Source organism: Lissotriton helveticus, chromosome 4_1 (assembly GCF_964261635.1).
Source record: "Lissotriton helveticus chromosome 4_1, aLisHel1.1, whole genome shotgun sequence".
NCBI classification, from domain to species: Eukaryota; Metazoa; Chordata; class Amphibia; order Caudata; family Salamandridae; genus Lissotriton; species Lissotriton helveticus.
This window is the reverse complement of record NC_136063.1, coordinates 247,041,801-247,062,530: the sequence shown is the minus strand read 5'-3', so window position 1 is coordinate 247,062,530 and position 20,730 is coordinate 247,041,801. Positions and strand designations below refer to the sequence as shown.

The 20,730-nt window shown below is 44.5% G+C and overlaps 1 long non-coding RNA gene across 17 annotated transcripts in view; it reads left to right on the top strand.

The window, feature by feature from the left end:
- LOC144828501 (uncharacterized) overlaps window positions 1–20,730 on the top strand; it is a 2,902,672-nt gene that overhangs the window by 350,370 nt on the left and 2,531,572 nt on the right. For 14 of the 17 annotated variants that reach the window (XR_013610467.1, XR_013610466.1, XR_013610460.1 and 11 more), the window contains exon 4: window positions 12,324–12,415. The exons of 2 other annotated variants lie outside the window; for them this stretch is intronic. This is a non-coding gene — a long non-coding RNA (uncharacterized LOC144828501). Of the gene's footprint in view, window positions 1–10,958; window positions 11,025–12,323; window positions 12,416–20,730 lie in introns of all 17 variants that reach the window. One more of the 17 variants, XR_013610459.1, reaches the window with a different exon arrangement.

Sequence of the window (20,730 nt, the reverse complement as noted above, 5' to 3'; positions counted from 1 at the left end):
AAAAGCTAAAAACCCACCTATTCCCAATTTACTAACCTGACAATTAGAATTTTACACTCTTACATTTGCCTGCACACTTCTTTGTCTTACCGCCGTGATGTCTCATGGGATGAATGTTGCGCTCTACAAGTACCTATAAATAAATATTAAACCCACGTGAGCAGGCAACCTCCACCATGCACGTACTTCAGCCATGCATGCCATCTAGTTAGTGGGAGGGCCTGGCCTTGGACAGGCTCTCCATCCCACCCTTTGCAAGCAAGCAATTCCATATTATGCTGGCTCAAAGGGGTTATTCGCGGATCCTGCCCTGTGGACATGCCCTATGTTCAATACCCCCCTTGGGCAGCTAACCCTCCATGCTGTGTCCTTCCCCTCTCAGGCACGCAATCCCTAGCCTCAAAAGGCCAGCTGACCTTGCTTGCTTCTCTTGCGGGAGACGGCCATGTTTTTATCATAGGTGAGAGCACTTTCAGGGCTCTCAAAATGAAAGGGTCTTGGGGATGCATGGGTGGAGCCCCAAATCTGCCATCTCCCCAGCTGACTCCTTTGATGGGATCCAGCCCTTTAAAAAAAATTTGGCGGGTGTTCCAGTGCGCATTCGGTTTACCCACATTCAGGGTGTGATTGGGGGCTGCAACAAGGCACCAGTTATCCCAGCCAGCTCCCCGGACAGAACCTGTCTGCTTTTTGGTGGGAGCCAGCCCTCTTTCCTAAAGCCCTGACCGGAGCAACATTTTGTATCTGCTCCCACTGTGTGGGCAATGCCTTAACTTGCCCAAGCAGGAAACCACAGTGTACCTATGGTGTGTTCCCCAGGGGATGGGTTCCCCGGGGCCGATACCTGCATAGGGGGCACTTGGTCCCACTCCCCTTTGTAAAGAAATTAGGCCTTGGAGTAGCTCTGGGAGTGGGGCCATGCAACCCTCTCCTTTGTTGATAATAGCTGTCCCAGGGGATGGGGTACCTGTGGAATGAGAAGGCTCTTTTAAAAACAAAAATAATAACGACCCCATAGATTGAGGTCCCTGGGGCATTCCTATGCTAGGGGAGGGGGCCTCATTACTAGGGTTTTATGGTTACATAAATAGCATTACGCCAATGGGTGTAAAATATGCAGCTCACACTACTCACGCTGCAATTTAGCACTGGTAGCGTGAGCAGTGCTGAAAAATTAGCGCAAATGGCACTATGCATTGTGCAAGAGTGTGCACCCATTTGAGCCAATTTTGCTGCTGCTCGAGTAGAAAATCTACTCAAACAGCAGGAGATGTACTTGAGAGGTAGCCATCTGACTGTGGTTGCTTGTGACAGCCGGCAACAGCCCACGTTAAAAATCGCACCATGGGATGCCAAATCTCACTTGCGCTCTCAGCTCACATTTTCTGGAGCCTTGTGGGAGAAAAAGTCAGCCAGATGGCGATTTGTGGAATTTGGCTGGACCTCCGCATTAAAGAGTGAAATGGAGTGATCAAAGTTCTGCTAATTCCATGGGTGGAACAAAACATTCCATCCAGCTCTACTCATTACAATCCCATCTTGGCATCCAACACATGTCTCCCAATTTCTGCCTATGTGAGTTTAAGGCTTCTACTACTGTTCCATCTTCTAGATTCCAGCAACTGCTGCAACTAAGCATTAGTACATGACGGCCAACCAGTATAGGGCCAAAAGAAAACCAAGCCAAAGCTCTTATGTTTTCTTAGAACTTACCTTACCCAACACTGTCACTTATGTACCCCATAGCCAAGGAAAAAAATATTTATAGAACATTATTTTGGGTGAAGGGTGTAGAGTGGAACTCAGACTGGACTCAGGATGGAAAAGGAAGGATAAGAGCAGGGCCTTTGGAATTTATGATGACACGCCATTAGCTTTCCCCAAAAAATAAAGCCACCCAGCCAGGCTGGCACCATTAATGTTGTATGTTATATAGTTTAGAAAATTGTGCAGCATTAATGTAATCCCTTAACTGCTGGACCTGTTCACACTCAGGGCTGAGCCCTATTTTGGCTATTTCAGGTATTTCATGTTTACTGCTCCACATATTTTTCTCCACATAAGGCATCGACATCGAATTTTCATCCTTTTTTTCAACGTCCTATGTAAATAAAGACAGCCACGGCCGGTAGTAGGCGTAACTGCAGGGCGGTGACATAGGGAGGGGGAGGGGCAGGGTGAGGGTTGTAATGTATGGATTACGGACTCTAACAGGTACTTAAACATATAAATAAATAAAATGAATTTCGTTGCGCGCACTGCATCACATTTGGTGATGCAGTGCACACAACAAAATTAGTTTTATTTATTTATATGTTTACTTACCTGTTAAAGTCCGTAATCCATACATTACAATCCCCCACCCTGCCCTCCCCCACCTACGTCACCGCCCTGCAGTTACACCTACTACCTGCCGTGGCTGAATATAGAGGTACCCAAGGTTTGTAGATTTTCCTGGAGGGGACAAAGAAAATAGGCAAAATATAGTTACATTTTGAGTTGTTTTTAGGTAAATTAGGAAAAAAGTGCTCCAAATAGGAGTGTCTGCTTTTTTCTTAAAAGGGCGTCAATGAATGGTTTGCGGTGCTAAAGTCACAAACTTCCCAGCTTTAAGGAAAATGCAAAGCTGAATAGAAAAAATTATTTTGTGCCACAGTTTTGACATTTATCAAAGAAGTATAACATTTTTCCTATTTTTTGTGCTCTCATCCTACTTCCAGTTTGTGGTGGAAACTAGCTTTAAACTCATGGATAATCCAGGATATTTACCATTTTCTGAAATGGAGACAAAATTCCAAATTCAGAAAGGGGTTATATGTGTAGATCCCTCAAATGTTTCCCAAAGAAACCAACTGTTGAAATGAATACATATTAAATAAGCGTAGGGAAAAAATGGCCATTTCTGAAACGATTTTGTCAAAGTGGACAATCTAGAAAAGCTATATTCAATTACATCTGTTACATATGCCTGACTGTTGAGTTATATACAGTTTGTAGGTTCTCCAAGATCCCAAAATACCCAGATCCAACAACTGAGCTGCTCCATACAAAGAGTCATATGGTGAAATATGTAGAAATAAATGGGTATTAAGGAGACCTATGTATTTCTGAAATGGACACAGGATATAGAGTTAGGAGCCGTGGTTATTTGTACATCTTTGAGTATGTGGGTACCCATACTAGCATATGATTCAGAGGATAGATTTTAAAATGTCTTTTATTCTTTCTCATTGGCTTACATTTGGAAGGCTCAAATGCAGTGGGATCCAATAGTTAAAAACAAATGTACTACTAATCTTAGCTCCCAAAGGTCTTCCAATAAAAATGGTACCTTACTTGTGTGGGTTGGCCTAGTACCCGGAACAGGAAACGGCACAAAACGCAACATGGACACCAACATTTTCAGCTTAAAACTGGTGATTTTTCCATTAAGGGTAGCTGTAGATTTTGGGACCTATCTCAAGGGAAACCTAGGGACACCTAGCAAACCTGAACATTTTTTAAAACAACACCGAAATGAATCTAGGGTGGGGTGAATCGCATGGCTTTTGGCAGTTTTTTTTTTACCCGATATCCCATGTAAACCGCATGCTTTGACTAACAAACACATTTTGCTCATACTTCTGTGATGAAAAGTTCAGGAATCGCTGGCAAACCACAAACTTCTTTCCACCCAACATTCCCTCATGTCTCCCAATAAAAATAGTACCTCCCTTGTGTGGTTATGCCTAGTGCCGCAAAGGGAAATTGCCCAAAACACAACATGGATACATTGTATTTTTTCACTCAAAATCAACCTTTTTTAAAAAAAAAAATGGATAGCTGTGGATTTTGGGCCTAAGCTCAGCTGCCACTTAGGGAAACCTAGCAAACTTGCTAATTTTTTAAACCTAGACACCTGGGGAATCAAAGGTGGGATGAAATGTGTGGCCCGACCAGGTTTTATTACCCAAAATTCCTTTCAAACCTTGACTAAAACATACATTTTCCTCACATTTCTGTGATGGAAAGCACGGAAATCTGCGGGGAACCATAACCTTCCTCTACCCAGCATTCCCTCAATTCTCCCAATAAAAATGGTACCTCCTTTGCGTGGGTAGGCCTAGTGTCTGCGGCAGGAAATGGCCCAAAACACAACAAGGATACATCAAATGTTTCACTCAAAACTGACCGTCTGTTTGCAAAGTAGATTGGAAAACCTAGCAAATTTGCACATTTTTGAAAACTAGACAACTAAGTGAAGTCTAGTGGTGCATGACTTGTGTGGCTCTCAATAGGTAATTTTACCCAAAATCCTTTTGCAAATGTCAAACTTTGGTGAAAAACACACATTTTCGTTTATGTGATAGAAAGTTCTGGACTCTGTAGGGAGCCAGAACCTTTCCCCACTTGTGTGGGTGGGCCAAGAGGCCCCAAAACAAGAGGCCCAAAAGCTCTACATTGGTTAATAAGCAATAAGGGTAGCTGTGGTATTCGGGGTCATGCTGTGACGCCACCTATGCAAACCTATGAACCACAGTCATTTTTTAAAACTAGACAACCAGTGAATTCCAGGGAGATGTGCCTTGTGTGGATCTCATGAGCTTTTCTTACCCACATTGGCCTACAAACCGCAATAATTGCCTGAAATCACGCTTTCTCCTTACATTTTTATTATGGAATCTTCCGAAAATAACATGAATCCACAAAATGTCTACCACCAAGCATTATCCCACTTGTTTCAATAAAAACGCGGCGCTACTTTAATTTCTAGGCCTGGTGCTTGCAACAAGAACAGGTTTAAATTGAGGTCAATTGGACAGGGGCAAATTGAAGGCACACCCCCAATCTGGCCTTACCAGGGGTGCAGGAAGGGGCAGAAAAACTGGGATTGGCCACACCCCCACCCCAAATGGGACAAACCAGTTTTTCTTCACCTCCCTGGGACAAACAAGAGGTTTGCTCTTCACACCAGGAAATTCTAAATGGTATCAAAAGAAACATCTATCCTGGCATTGAGGTACACCCCTACCACAGAAGGGTCAATAGTGGCCCCTCCCACATCCGGGGGGGGGGAAGATAGAAGGTTTGTCCCAATTGGGGAGATTGGTCCAAACTACCCCCAGGGGGGCAAAATGTGCAGCTGATACTAGAGATTTCGCCTTTGGGGTAAAAGAAAGTGATACAAGTGTTGCACTCTGGCACTGCCACCCCCACTCCAAAATGGGACAAACCAGAGTGCAACACATTCATCACTTTCTTTTGGCCCAAATGCAGAATCCCAGTTTTCAGGTAGGCTTTCTACCCTTTCCAGTGAACATATGTGGGAGAACCTCCCCACTTAGTACAAACCTTCTACCTGTAAACTTGGGGGACAGAAAGACACTATTGTCCCTTGTGGGATAGGGTATGACTTGATACCAGGGTACGCCACCCCCTCCTTTTGTTTGCTTTGGCTCTGTTTTGTAATTCCCGGTGTTTAGTGGGTCTCTACCCCCTGACGAGCAAATTTGAGTTAATTGCCTAACCCACCCGCCATATGGGCAGAAACACTGTGTGTGCCATTTTAGGCTGGGGGCATGGCTATGCCCTTGGTAGGCCACATGTACATTTGTTTTTACAAAGCTTACCTGGTGTATAGTAGGCTTTCTGCCCCGGGAGGGTGGGGGGGGCATGGGATATGGCCATGCCCATAGTGAGCATTCAATCAAACAACAAGAGAGTGTCAAAAAAAGGAAAAGGAAAGCACAAAAGTCAGAGAGGAATATCTCCCTAAAGGATTTGATTTGGAAATCAATAGGGATTTTCTTAGAAGCGCTCACTCACCACCCTGGGTGGTGACATGCTTCATCATCGGGCCCACCAGGAGAAGCCGAATGCCTCCCTGGTGTGCTACAACGCCAGATTACCGCGGAGCAGGATTTTTGTGACAATGGTGTGAAAAATGACGTGATTTTAAAATTGTCAAAGGACTGTACCATAAAGAAAAATTGTATTCAATGGTCAGCCTGACAAGGTTAAAAATATGTGTAGGGAAATGTACCAATTAATGTATTGGGTATTTCCACTCACGGTGGGGTCGACATGTTTCAGCCCTTATGTGTGGGATTACTGGGCTTTCTTCAGGACCATGGGAAGTGTACCTCGGCGGTGTGGACGCGCTAAGGACCACCCTACCAGAGGACGTGAAAGTTAAAATTTGCAGTGTAAAAATAAGTTAAAAAAAACACAAAACAAACCATCAAGTTGTGGGAATTACCTCTACTTTAGAGTAACCTGTATAGTCTGGAGATAAAATGGACATACAAACACAGAAAACATACATACAATTAGAGATATCTGATCAGTGATGTTGTCTCAAAGATCACTCTCTGATAGTAAGTGCTATGGCTAATCAAGAAGGCGTGACCGTAGTGCCATCTATGCTACGTTTGTGTCATCAAAATTGATGCTTCAAGCATGCAGTATGGCAAGATGCAGGTGACAGCACTGGTGATTAGCGATCAATAGGCCAAACGGTGTGGGCCAGTGGGGTCGTGTTGACCTGACAGATATGATATACTTTGTATCAGGAGGGCACACAAATAAATCATAATACAGCAATCTCACTTGTGAGTGATACGATCCACGCCCCATAGGTCTCGGGAGGTGGGTGGGGCGACAATGGCACACCCTGCAAGGGATAGAAATAGAGAGGCAGTAAATATCCTGCAAGAGAATCAGGTACTTAGCTGAATCGAAAGAGGAGAAAGATCGCTCTTACACCCGCAACGGCCAGCAGCCGCTCGGCACATAGCCTCTCCTGCTACCGGACCTCGTGGATGGTCTCCGGTATGCGCGGAAACGCTGAAGAAAGGGGCCGGCGGGCGTGTGGGCGCGGCTGGGGGAGCGTGGCCAATCACGGACCATGTCCGGACAGAGGCTGCCAATCGCGGTCCTAGTTGTCAATGCGAGGCTTGGAAAGCAAGCGCCTGTACGTTCAAGATGGTGCTTCCAATGTCAACCAATCACGCTCATGGAATTCAGAGCGAGGCTTGGGACGCATAGGGGTTGACTGCATATATCTAGTGGTGTAGCCCGAGGGAGAGCGAGCCACTAACTTTATTGTTCGTTTTTTACAAACATGAACACAGAAGGGGTGTTTCTTTGTCAGCTAGATAGCTGTATCTAATAAATTAAAAATAAAATTAAAGGTTATCATGAGTGGAGATCCATCCGAGTGGGAGTAAACTGGGAACATAGTTTAAGTGCAAAAACGGAAAGGAGGTATTGCAATATACTCCGTAAATATAAACCTCAATACACTGGATGTGGCTTATATCATGCTGAGAGCATGTGGAGTGGACCAAAAATAGTTAGAAAAGAACAAAACACGATGGGGACTTACAAGGTTGCAAAAGGGAAGGTAAATTGCCCGGACTCTATGCCCATACATACTGGGGGTCACATAGAGACTCATTAGATACATGTCAGATAGGTGGAGTTATTTAGACTTATTAGATACATGTCAGATAGATGATATTAGGGGGATATGTATCAGAGTCTGCCCAATGGGGCATCTACAATAGAAGCAAAGGTAATCTTAGCGTTTAAGTACAGAGGACCATGGAATCTGGTCATTCAGGCCAGTGAGGTGGGTCCTTAATCTGTAGACCCAACGTTGTTCTTTTTCAAAGAGAACATTGGAGGTGTTTTTATTGGTCGTGACTTTTTCAATGATGGTCCAGTGCTGATCGTTGGGTGTATGATTATTCTGCAGAAAGTGTTCACTCATTTTGGTAGCTGTTTTGCGACATCTAATGTTGCTTCGATGCTCGCAGATATGTGTTTTCACCTTGCGGGTGGTCATCCCCAAGTATCTCTTTTGGCAAGGGCACGTGATGAGATAGATCACATTAGTAGAATTGCAGTTGCTGTGTGTCCTTTGTGTCCATATCCTTCCTGGTTCCAAAGAAAGTTGTTTGGAATGTGTGGTCAAATGACACACACTACAGTTGGAACAAGGGTAGTGCCCAATGATAGGTGGTAGGCCCCAGGCATCTGTAATTGGTCTTTCAACTGATAAATTAGACGCTGTAGAGTCTGGCCGAGTGTGTACCAGGGAGTCTTTCAGACTTCTACCTTTTTTAAAAGAAAACAGTGGCTTTTCCCAGGTTCTTTGATTGCTGCTAATGATTCTCCAGTGTTTATTTACCGATTGTTTTCATAGTGAGCATTCCCCACCCCACATTTTTATAACCAACCTTTGACTGGTGTCTAGTGGCCTTTCTGCCCCATGGGAGGAGGGCAGACTGGGCATAACGATCCCCATTTGCCCCCCAGGAGGTGCAGAAAGACTGATGCCACAGTTGCTGGAGTGGGCATGACAATCTCAATGGTGGTCAGTTCCCACCTCTACAATTCCTTTTTCCCCCCCTTAGTGGCCAGTGGGTTTTCAGACGATATTATATATATATAAGCAGCAGTATGTTTTAAATCTTATCAGTCAATCATTTTATTTTTAACTTTAAGCATTACAGGATGAGATGTTTGGCGGCAGCATTTATACATTGTAATATGATTTACCCGTAACATCACTGATTTTCAGCTCAAGTGAGCACTCTGATGTCGCATAGGGCTTGAATGGTGGTTACATACTCAATAGTATGTTTTTAATGTCTATCTATTCACCAAGTGGGAAGGGCTAAATAATATGTTGGCTATATAATATGTTCGTATAATGGTGCCAACCAGATTGATAAAGGCTTCCAGTAAGCCGAAACGCATCTCTCTTTCATTTCTGGGATTGCGGGTGAACTGATTTAATAAACAGATGCTGTATCCTCACCACCTCGAGTTCGTGCCTTCTTCCATGGATGTCTCCGTGGGAGCTGGATGTTGTGTTCATAGATATATATATATATCCACAACAAAGTTCAGCTTAAGCTCAAGCCTCTTGCTGTGGCGGGTAACACGGCAGGGTAGCAAACCCTTAACATCCACACTCCTCCAGTGATTCAATCAATTGTAATTTGCTTTCACAAGAAAAACACAGGTGCTGTGGCCAGGATAAAGAAACGTGTTTATTTTGCAACACAAGTCCCGACGCGTTTCGGAGTTACGTCACTCCTTTCTCACGGGCCATGAGAAAGGAGTGATGTAACTCCGAAACGCTTTGGGACTTGTGTTGTAAAATAAACACGTTTGATTATTGTGGCCATGGCACCAGTGCTTTTCTTGTAAAAACATATATATGTATATATACATATATATTATTATATTATTATATCTATCTATATAAATAAAAATGTAAGGGGCCTATTATGATGTCGCGCGGATTGCCCCGCCAGGCTGGCGGTAGCAATCCACACTCGTTTCCCCCCCGCCATATTAGTATGGCGGGGGGACCTCGGCGGACGGAAAGACCGTCCGCCGCTTTTCCGCCCCGGTCGCCTTGCGGCCGGGGCGGAAAAGGAATAATATGGTGGCGGTGTCTATCAGCCACCGCCAGCCATATTATGATGGGCATTTTTCAATGCATTTCCGTTGGATTCGAATATGCGCGTGTTTTGATATACACATCGTTGGATTCCAATACGCGCATGTCAAATACACGCGTGTTTTTAATCGAAAGCCCGAACCAACACATAAAAATGGCAATGTTCGTTTCTTCAAAATCTTAAATCTCCAAAAGTAGTTCACAGATTGCTTTGAAATTTTGACAAAGCGTTGGATTCGATTAAGCGCGTGTTTATGTATACACAACGTTGGATTCGAATATGCGCGTGTCCAATACGTGTGTGTTTTTAATCGAAAGGCCGAACAGACCCTATCGATTTGGTTTCTGCGCAACAACTACAAGGGACTCATAGAGACAATGCAGGTGTGCCACGTCCATCGACTTCTCATTTCCGTATCAAAGGAAATACTGGTTAAAGTCTAAAACAAAGGACTTACCGTTTAGGAGAGCCCACTCCAAGATTTAACATTTCCATATCTGGGAATATACTATCTGTTGGCAAAGGAACCTATTACCTCGATCGATTAAAAAGTAATGCATTATAACAATAAATATAACACTTAGCGGGCATTTCTGAATGAAGAAAATATCTACGAGAAGCTAACGATTCCTGTAAAGTTTTAACTGGAGACTTTTTGACGTATCTTCCTGATCATAAACAGAGTATCTTATAAACAAACATGAAGTAATTAGACCATACGAAGATCAAGTTTTTTATCGATGAAAATTTGTGGCTCCTGAAGAAGGCGTTTGCTGAAACGCCAAAACACGTGTCGAAAGATTATTGTTTGCCACCCACTGTGAAATGGTTTATTTTAATTGTTTAAGTAGAGGCAATATTGTTTGCCATTTATTGTGAATTTATGTAAATATAGTATATCGTTTGTGTTATCATTTTTATGATAATTGCTTAGGACTTGTGTTTCTTAATTCATTTATTGTGAAGTTATAAATTTTTGTGAAATATGTATGTTTCCCCCTTTTTTTAAATCAAATGCTTATTAAACGAAATAGACGTTTTTTATCTGATCAAACTTGTTAGTATTTCTTTTAATTTATGACTTTTCCTGGCTAGCTGTCTTACTCACGTTACTATTTACGCATAACAGTAGAACTAGCAACTTGCAAGCGCAGCACATAACTATTGTGGCCAGTATCTATCTAACCTCCCACTTCTTCATCCTTGCTCTAACATTAGTGGGAGTTTAAGGAATCAATTCTACGAGCACTATGGACTCACTCCATTAGAGTCGACTATGACAGTACACCAGTCTTATTCTTCTTCTTCTCTCTTATTTAGCAAAATTGGTACGTTAACTTCTGCAAGCCGGCATAATGCCAGCGCAGTCAACTTGCACCCGAGAAAAACAGACGCCCGCCATGATGAGTGAGACAGACTTGCGTTACTGTACCAGTCCAGTACATGCAGGTGGTGATGCTCTGTTACAAGGGCTTAATTAATTTAACTTTCACCCTACAGTGCCAATGAATACAGGAAAAGGAAAATGAAGAAGATAAATATTCTGATTATCTATCACTGCACATGGTATGTATTTGCTTACATATGGGATGACTTTAGGTGCTTTTCTTTTTATTAAGTGAACAGTAATACATCCACACATGAATGACCGAGTTCTACTAAACTTATTAACAGAGGTAGTGAGTGGCCATCGTAATAGCCGGATATATGCTTTGCTTGCAATACAAACTACTGCTACTATTCATGGTAGTATTCGGACAAAATTACAACTTCTTTTCCTTGACTTTCCTACACTGGGACGGACGTGCGGGCGCGGTGTTTCATGCTCTTCAAAGTAACACTTAGTTCATCCAGTGACCGTCTACTCTCTCTAGATACACATATGCTATCTAAGAGTCAGAGAGTACAATGATCCAGGCATCCATCCATTCAAACTATATGTCAATCATTCTTCTTCATGTCTCTCATCTGGACAAACCTTACGTTTTCTCACGGGAAAACAACCTTTTCATTTTATTTGGGAAACCGCAAGCCATACATCCGTGCTTGACTTGCATTTGAATTTCAACCAAAGCATATATTGCGCACACATACAGTTTCTGTTTCACCCACCCAGGCTGTTCTCCTTTCACTCATCCTTGCTTCATCCTTCACCCAGCCATGCATCATATTCCTTCCCAGCCACCTCGGGCACCAATCAAACACGTATCATTCTTCTTTATCAGTCATCATTACTTTTAACTTGCTCGTCCTTCCACCTTACTTACACCCTTTCGCTTTTTATTCATCCCATCCATCAAGTTCATCTCAGATCTGATTTGGATTCTCGAAAAAAAATTCACTGCTGAGTTGAAGTAAATTTAGAGGAGGCTACTACCTGGTTGATAAAAAATGTTGTTCTAAATTTGAAAGTCTGCTTAACAGTATAGTAACTTAACTGTAGAACATATATACTACACCCGTGCAGAGAGCACACTATGCAGTCTGCAATCTTAATAAGTAAGGAATATAAGAGCTTACCACTGCCTGCCACTACCGTGGCAACCGGCACAGCAGTTTCGTCCGGCACTTGCACCGCCTCCTCACCAGAACTGTCCTCCACCTCCGCGCTGGGCCCAGCACCAGATGTTCCAGCTACAAAGTACATTTAAGAATGTTAGATGTCATAGACATACACCATTCACTAGTATTTTGTCTAGGAATGAAGAAATGTGAATACAGAAACCAATTTCATAATTTGTGACTGTCTACTCTAAAGTAAAAATGTCCCTTTTTCCAGAGAAGGGTGTTGTCTTGTCTTGCTGCACTTTTTGGTACAACTGATGAATGCTTGCTTTTTAACACGCACCATTTTTCTCATAACAGACAGAAGCTTCACTTCTAAGAACAAATCATCATCACTAGGACGGAGTGACCAACGATTCAGCACCAAAAAGAAAAATTGAAGTTCAAACCAGGTGAGGGCTCGGCTCGCCCACAATAAATGTGTAAAATAAATCACTAAGCACTTTTCCATTTTTAATCAACCGTTTATGTTTTATGACAAGCTTGATTTTAATAAATATTTTTACTTTTAATAAAGCTTTAAAACTTAAATAGAATTTCACAAATTGACCTCGCACACCAAAAAACTATATGATAAACACAATGTTAGTGCTCAATAAGCATTCGTATTGTAACAAAGATAAAATCCAACTGTCCTCCCAAGAAATTTTTCAAGTCAGTTTTCTTCGTTTTATTCTTTCTTTATTTGTTCAAAAAAACTCGCAGATAAAAATAGCCAACGCGTTTCGTCCGCGTTTGCTTATACACCTGCCAGGACGGATGGGACGTGTAACATAAGAACACACTGCGCAAAGCCCTGAAGAAGTCCGGTTTCGGACGAAACGCGTTGGCTATTTTTATCTGCGAGTTTTTTTGAACAAATAAAGAAAGAATAAAACGAAGAAAACTGACTTGAAAAATTTCTTGGGAGGACAGTTGGATTTTATCTTTGTTACAATACGAATGCTTATTGAGCACTAACATTGTGTTTATCATATAGTTTTTTGGTGTGCGAGGTCAATTTGTGAAATTTGATGTATAGAACAAATTTTTATTTGTTCTTTGTTGGGATCTAGGGGGTTGTATCCCAGACCGCTTGCACCCTTACTTCAACAAATATTAGGAACTTGACCCTTGGTGCGGCCCTTAAAGCCTCAATCCCTCTTTTGCCGCGACAAAACTTAAATAGACTCTGTGGTTTTTTGTCAAGAGTGACTGAGCAAAAGGTTTTGCAATTTCCAAGCATTAGTCCGTGCCTCTGACACTTCTGGACTCTGACTCCGTACTTTTGCCCTGCGTTGGATAATCATCATTGGGGATCAATCATCGATGAATTCGGGAGCTAAATGAGTCTGCCACACTATCTAGTCAGTAAGGAGATTGGGGGTTCTTCAAAGTACGATATCACTGAGGTATGTGGAAAGTCTACCTGCGCCTATTATAATTGATAAACAATGCACTATTTAGTGTCCATAGTTCTGTTTGTGCAGATTTGTCCCTGCAACAGTAGTAGTATGGATTGTCCTCCTATCCAAACCGAAAGTAAAGTAGTATCTTATTCTTTCTTGGTGGTCATTCACCTTTTTATTGTTGGTAATTGTCAAAGCATAAACATTTAGAAGACTTGAAAAGACATTATGGACAATCCCAGAGGACTGCACTCAGTGCATAGAGCTATTGCTGACTAGAATGGGAGTTTCGTTTAACACCTTTTGCCAACTGTGCAATCTTAGTTAGCTACACAGACAGACTAATAAGAATAATCTAGTAATACCACAGGGAGTCATAGTAGAGGCAGGATAAGAATTTAGATACAGTCTACAAGAAGATCAAAGACGATTTAGAAAAAATCAAATGAGGAACGCTAGGAAAAAATAGGTACTCTATATTAAAATTAAAGCTTACAGGGGCCAGCAAAGGAGCCCTCGCCTGACCGATCCTGGCCTTGAACAGCAGCAGCAGCCGATGACCCCTCCTCCTCTGTCCTCTTGCCCCTTGGGGGAGCTGATGTACAACATGAAAGAAAGAAAGACCCGAAAACATGGATGATTGTTGTCAACCAAATCAAACATTTCAAAAGAACAATAACAAAATATTTTGGCGAAATAGCAAATAGACAACTATTCCACGGGATATATTGACCTATCTCATGTGGTCTACTACGATATTAGTATTGCTTGATTTGCGGGCCGTCGACTTGGAAAGTTATGTAACTCACTAAACAAACTACTAAAAAGGTTCGCCTAGGACTGGCAGGCAGCAGTCCGCAGCACGCGAAGTGACAGACAAAGTCCATCGTGATTGCAGATCAGCGACAACACTAAAAAGTTTCCTACTACATTAACCAGTCATTAAAACACTCAAACTATCAATCCACCACCACTATGTCTTCTTATTGCCAGGTGTACAAAGGAAGGACTGGACTTGAGTCTGTAGGGGCAGATTTACAAGCCCCTTGCGGCTCTTTTGCTCCATTGTTGCATGACTTTTGTGACGCAGCGGCAGAACAAAAGAGGCGCCATGGTGCGGCGTATATTAACAACGTGACGCATATGGGCGATGCATCACGTTGTAAAGCCCTGCGTCATCAGGGCGGCGTTCCGGCGCAAGGGAGGGCGTTCCTGCGCAGGAACGCATCCTAAAAGTGGCTGAGGGAAATCTACAAGATTTCAATCAGTCATTTTTAGTACAATGATGCGTGACTCAAACCCTGCGCCTGCTTGAAGCAGACGTACGGCTTGACGCAGCATTGGGGAGATAGGGCACCCCAGAGCATTGCTGGAGCTGCGCCATCGTTGTGACGCAACTCCAGCAATGCGCCACCTTTACGGCACAGATGCGTAACGCTTCGGTGACGTTTTAGGCCCATGGTGCGCGCACTCTAAATACGGCGCACCATGGGTGGTGGTGGCGTGGGCACAATTACTGGCACATCCCTGCTACTTTGCAGGGATGCGCCGGTAATAGAAAATCTGACCCTTAGTGTCTAGCATTACGCAGTTCTTTACACTACACTCATACATAATTTCTCAGGCCAATGAAATGAACACAAAATAGAAAACAAATAAGCATAGTAGCAACGCTACTGAGAAGGAGAGCAGTGCACCTGAAATGCACAGAAGATTTTGAAATATAATTTACCTACAATGTAATCGGCAGCATTATTGCTCTTGGTAAAAAACAAAAATTTGCAATATAATAACACACAGAGCGGGAGAAAAAAGTGATGAAATAGCTAGAAATAGCTACTACTACTCACCAAGCCCGGGGATCTCGATACCGAGCACGTCCAGCAAGTCACGTTCCCGGTCCAGGAGATCCGTCCAGCGGTGGGTGGCCTGGTTGTAGGTGCGCCGGACTCCAGAGTGTTCAAACATGGCCCGGCACACCTTCTCCCACCGCTTTCGGCGCTCCCTGAGCCCGTAGCCGGTAACGATCTTGCCGCCTCCCATGATGGTCCTGGGGAGGCTGCGCTGAACATAAAAGACTAGTGCGACCACCTCCTCCGCACTAAAAATCTCCCAAGCTATAACTTGCTCCCCCCCAAACGGGAGCCGGGCACGGGGTGCGGGACCCTTCCCGGGCTGCTTCCCGGCTTCCTTTACCATGGTCTGGGCAGAAAGGAAGGTAAATAATAAAGAAGAAATAGAATAGGGAAGAAGAAAAGAAAAGAGTTAAAAAAAGTAGTTTAAAATTAACCAAAAGTAGCAGAAAACACAAAAATCTAGAGCTAGAAAAATAGAGGGATAGATAATAAGTAAAATAGATTAAAAAAAACTTCAAACAAGCAAAGGATGGTAGAGATTAACAGAGGATACAGAAAGCATGCCCAGAACCATAGCAATGAATGAAAAACAAAATGGCCGCGCCCGTTCACGACCGCGTGGGTAAGTTCGCGCGAGATTTCCCCCGCGATCCCACGTGAACATGTACTAGCGAGTAGCACACTTTGCGAGATTACACATAGCGCCCGGAAACGGAATAACGTCACGCAAACAAGATGGCCGCGCCCATGTACGACCGCTAGGGTAACTTCGCAAACGTTGCGCTACAAGCGGCTTGCGAACACGCAAAAAATCACTCGAACAAACACGCCGCAAAGAAAACAAATCGTGTATTCGCACGAATTCGCAGCTTCCGAAATCGATCTTGCCCGAATTCGCGCCCCGCGAATCTCGCGAAATTGCAGAAAAACGATTTTTGCAAAACTGAAAGCACTCAGCAGGTACAAAAGTTCAATCTTATCATTAGTAACCATTCCCTCTAGTGCTTCCTGAGGGGCCCCTCCAGAGTTCTGTTGCCTACTTGCAACTATTCTATGACCCTGCTCTGACCCTCACAGCAGGCTCAGGAATAGCTACAAGTATGCCACAAAGGTCCTGCTAAAAAAAATTAGACTGCAACAGAAAGCAATTACTGATAAGGAAGCAGGTGCCAGACTGGAAGTTCAAATTCAGTGACACATTAATCAATCAGCCCCATATTCATTCATGTCAGTTGAGGCAGGGCAGGTGTGCGTTTCCCCCCATAATCTACAGTGATGAAACAGAGGGTGGCATGGGTGAGCCAGAGGGTGGCAGTGGTGAAACAGAGGGTGGCAGTGGTGAAAAAGAGGGTGCTGTGATGAACCAAACGTAGAAACAACATGGTCGCGACCGTTGCTACCTGACAAGTAAGTTCGCGTTTGCAAACTGGTAAAAAACCCTCGCGAAACGGCAGAAACACTTGCGAACCCAAAAAAATTAAAATCTGCAAAATTCGCGAGAGTTCGCGAATTTTGCAGATTGCGAATCCGTAAATACGCAATTTCGCGGATTGCAAATCCGAAAAATTCGCCCATGCTTATTGTCAATTAAGTCTTCTGGATTTTACTTATTTCAATGTTAAGCCTTCCGATTTCATTTAAGTTGGTGTCCCAATCAATTTTTGCGTTTTTAATAAGTAAGCAAACCAAAAGCATAGATGCCTCCAAATTGCTTTCAGCCTGCTTCCTGATGTAATATCCAATTACTCTCCAAATGTGCGGTCGTGCACAAAAACATGAATGGACAACTTCTATTGCTGGTGCCAAAGATGTTGTTTATTAAATAATATAGATAAGTGCACAGCTCATGACGCGTTTCGGGCTTCCTGGCTGTGGCCAGTAGGTAGTTGTAGTTTCTATGGGAAGACTGTTTTTTCATTTGGCAATATCTTTGACCCCAAAAGTTGGCTCAGGGAAGGGGGTCTAAGTGGCCCTCCGCCCTGAATAAATTAAAAAAAAAAGACCGGCAAGTCGTTGGAGGCCCGCCCTGTTTTCTATCACTCTGCAAACGCACCTCCTGGTGCACTGCTGATTGGAGGATGAGGTCCCCTACGCTCCAGAGGGTCTTTGGGGACAAACAAGCCCTCCTGTTACCTCCAGTAACTCGCACTGAGCCTGATTGCTGAGAGGACTTCAGAGACCATGCCCCTTTCTCCTCTGCTGTGCAAATGCATCTCCCGGTGCACTGCTGGTTGGGGGATGAAGTCCTTTTGGATGTAAGTCCGACACAGCAGCATTCCTAAGAGCTGGTCGGAGGACCTGCCCCACTTTCTCCACCACTCTTCAAACTTGACTACTAGGTAAAAAAACATAGAAATTCGCTAAAAAACCAAAGGTAACAGGGACATTATAGTTAGGAAATGGAATTTGAAAAACCTTAGAAATTCACTTAAAAAGCAAAGGTTACAGTAATGTTATAGCTAGAATTGTTTTTTTTACACCTGAAAAATTGACTGAAATAGACCAAAGGTTACAGGGAGATTATAGTTAAGCTTAGATTTCACTTGTACCAAACCAGGGAAATTAAGCAGTTATAGGTACTTGAACTGACTATAACTTATGCCCCTGCAATGCACTGCTTATGACCTCACATATTACATCACTCATGACATGGTCAGTGATATCACAGACAACATCTCAAATTACATCACTGATGACATTATCCACAGACCCACTCACACACCCACTCACACCCCCATACAAACTCTCGTACGCCCACTCACACCACAACACAACTGCTCACATACCCATTCACAGTCACTTTTACACTTGGCATCTTTGGCCTGTTTCCCCTGTCTTTTTGCTTTCTGACCTCCCGGTTTTGACTCTGTTTTTCCTGGTTTAGTGTCTCTGCGCCCTTTCTCAGTGCTGTTCAGTGTTAAAGTGTAAGTGCTCCTGTTGTAAATTAGTGTTATGGATTGGTGATTCCATGACTGGTCATTTGATTTACTAGTCAGTCCCTCGTACAGTGAACTGTGTGTACCCAGGGCCAGTACATCAAATGCTGCTAGTGGGCTTTTGACTGGGGGAGTGTGTGACATTGATCCACATTCAGTCCATCACTTGTTGTTTTTGCAATTGCCGCCCTAAGTGCGCTGGGGATGCCCAGACGTGGGTCCCAGGCACTCCACACCACTTGGAGTCAAGCTAGCCGGGCTGAAGAGAGGTGTTACCTCGAAACCGGTCCGGTCCTCGGATGCTTGATTCTGTTCTGGGAAGGACATGGCTTTTGTAGTTCGGACTGGACTGTTCCCATGGGGCAACAGGGTCAGAGCTGATTTGCATATCGCCATTGTCTAACCCAGGGTGGTGTGGAGTGCAAAAAAACTATGGATTTGGGCCCAGATCTTTTGACTGGGGGAGTGTGTGACATTGATCCACATTCAGTCCATCACTTGTTGTTTTTGCAATTGCCGCCCTAAGTGCGCTGGGGATGGCCAGACGTGGGTCCCAGGCACTCCACACCACTTGGAGTCAAGCTAGCCGGGCTGAAGAGAGGTGTTACCTCGAAACCGGTCCGGTCCTCGGATGCTTGATTCCGTTCTGGGAAGGACATGGCTTTTGTAGTTCGGACTGGACTGTTCCCATGGGGCAACAGGGTCAGAGCTGATTTGCATATCGCCATTGTCTAACCCAGGGTGGTGTGGAGTGCAAAAAAATGATGGATTTGGGCCCAGATCTTTTGACTGGGGGAGTGTGTGACATTGATCCACATTCAGTCCATCACTTGTTGTTTTTGCAATTGCCGCCCTAAGTGCGCTGGGGATGCCCAGACGTGGGTCCCAGGCACTCCACACCACTTGGAGTCAAGCTAGCCGGGCTGAAGAGAGGTGTTACCTCGAAACCGGTCCGGTCCTCGGATGCTTGATTCCGTTCTGGGAAGGACATGGCTTTTGTAGTTCGGACTGGACTGTTCCCATTGGGCAACAGGGTCAGAGCTGATTTGCATATCGCCATTGTCTAACCCAGGGTGGTGTGGAGTGCAAAAAAACGATGGATTTGGGCCCAGATCTTTTGACTGGGGGAGTGTGTGACATTGATCCACATTCAGTCCATCACTTGTTGTTTTTGCAATTGCCGCCCTAAGTGCGCTGGGGATGCCCAGACGTGGGTCCCAGGCACTCCACACCACTTGGAGTCAAGCTAGCCGGGCTGAAGAGAGGTGTTACCTCGAAACCGGTCCGGTCCTCGGATGCTTGATTCCGTTCTGGGAAGGACATGGCTTTTGTAGTTCGGACTGGACTGTTCCCATGGGGCAACAGGGTCAGAGCTGATTTGCATATCGCCATTGTCTAACCCAGGGTGGTGTGGAGTGCAAAAAAACGATGGATTTGGGCCCAGATCTTTTGACTGGGGGAGTGTGTGACATTGATCCACATTCAGTCCATCACTTGTTGTTTTTGCAATTGCCGCCCTAAGTGCGCTGGGGATGCCCAGACGTGGGTCCCAGGCACTCCACACCACTTGGAGTCAAGCTAGCCGGGCTGAAGAGAGGTGTTACCTCGAAACCGGTCCGGTCCTCGGATGCTTGATTCCGTTCTGGGAAGGACATGGCTTTTGTAGTTCGGACTGGACTGTTCCCATGGGGCAACAGGGTCAGAGCTGATTTGCATATCGCCATTGTCTAACCCAGGGTGGTGTGGAGTGCAAAAAAACGATGGATTTGGGCCCAGATCTTTTGACTGGGGGAGTGTGTGACATTGATCCACATTCAGTCCATCACTTGTTGTTTTTGCAATTGCCGCCCTAAGTGCGCTGGGGATGCCCAGACGTGGGTCCCAGGCACTCCACACCACTTGGAGTCAAGCTAGCCGGGCTGAAGAGAGGTGTTACCTCGAAACCGGTCCGGTCCTCGGATGCTTGATTCCGTTCTGGGAAGGACATGGCTTTTGTAGTTCGGACTGGACTGTTCCCATGGGGCAACAGGGTCAGAGCTGATTTGCATATCGCCATTGTCTAACCCAGGGTGGTGTGGAGTGCAAAAAAATGATGGATTTGGGCCCAGATCTTTTGACTGGGGGAGTGTGTGACATTGATCCACATTCAGTCCATCACTTGTTGTTTTTGCAATTGCCGCCCTAAGTGCGCTGGGGATGCCCAGACGTGGGTCCCAGGCACTCCACACCACTTGGAGTCAAGCTAGCCGGGCTGAAGAGAGGTGTTACCTCGAAACCGGTCCGGTCCTGGGATGCTTGATTCCGTTCTGGGAAGGACATGGCTTTTGTAGTTCGGACTGGACTGTTCCCATGGGGCAACAGGGTCAGAGCTGATTTGCATATCGCCATTGTCTAACCCAGGGTGGTGTGGAGTGCAAAAAAACGATGGATTTGGGCCCAGATCTTTTGACTGGGGGAGTGTGTGACATTGATCCACATTCAGTCCATCACTTGTTGTTTTTGCAATTGCCGCCCTAAGTGCGCTGGG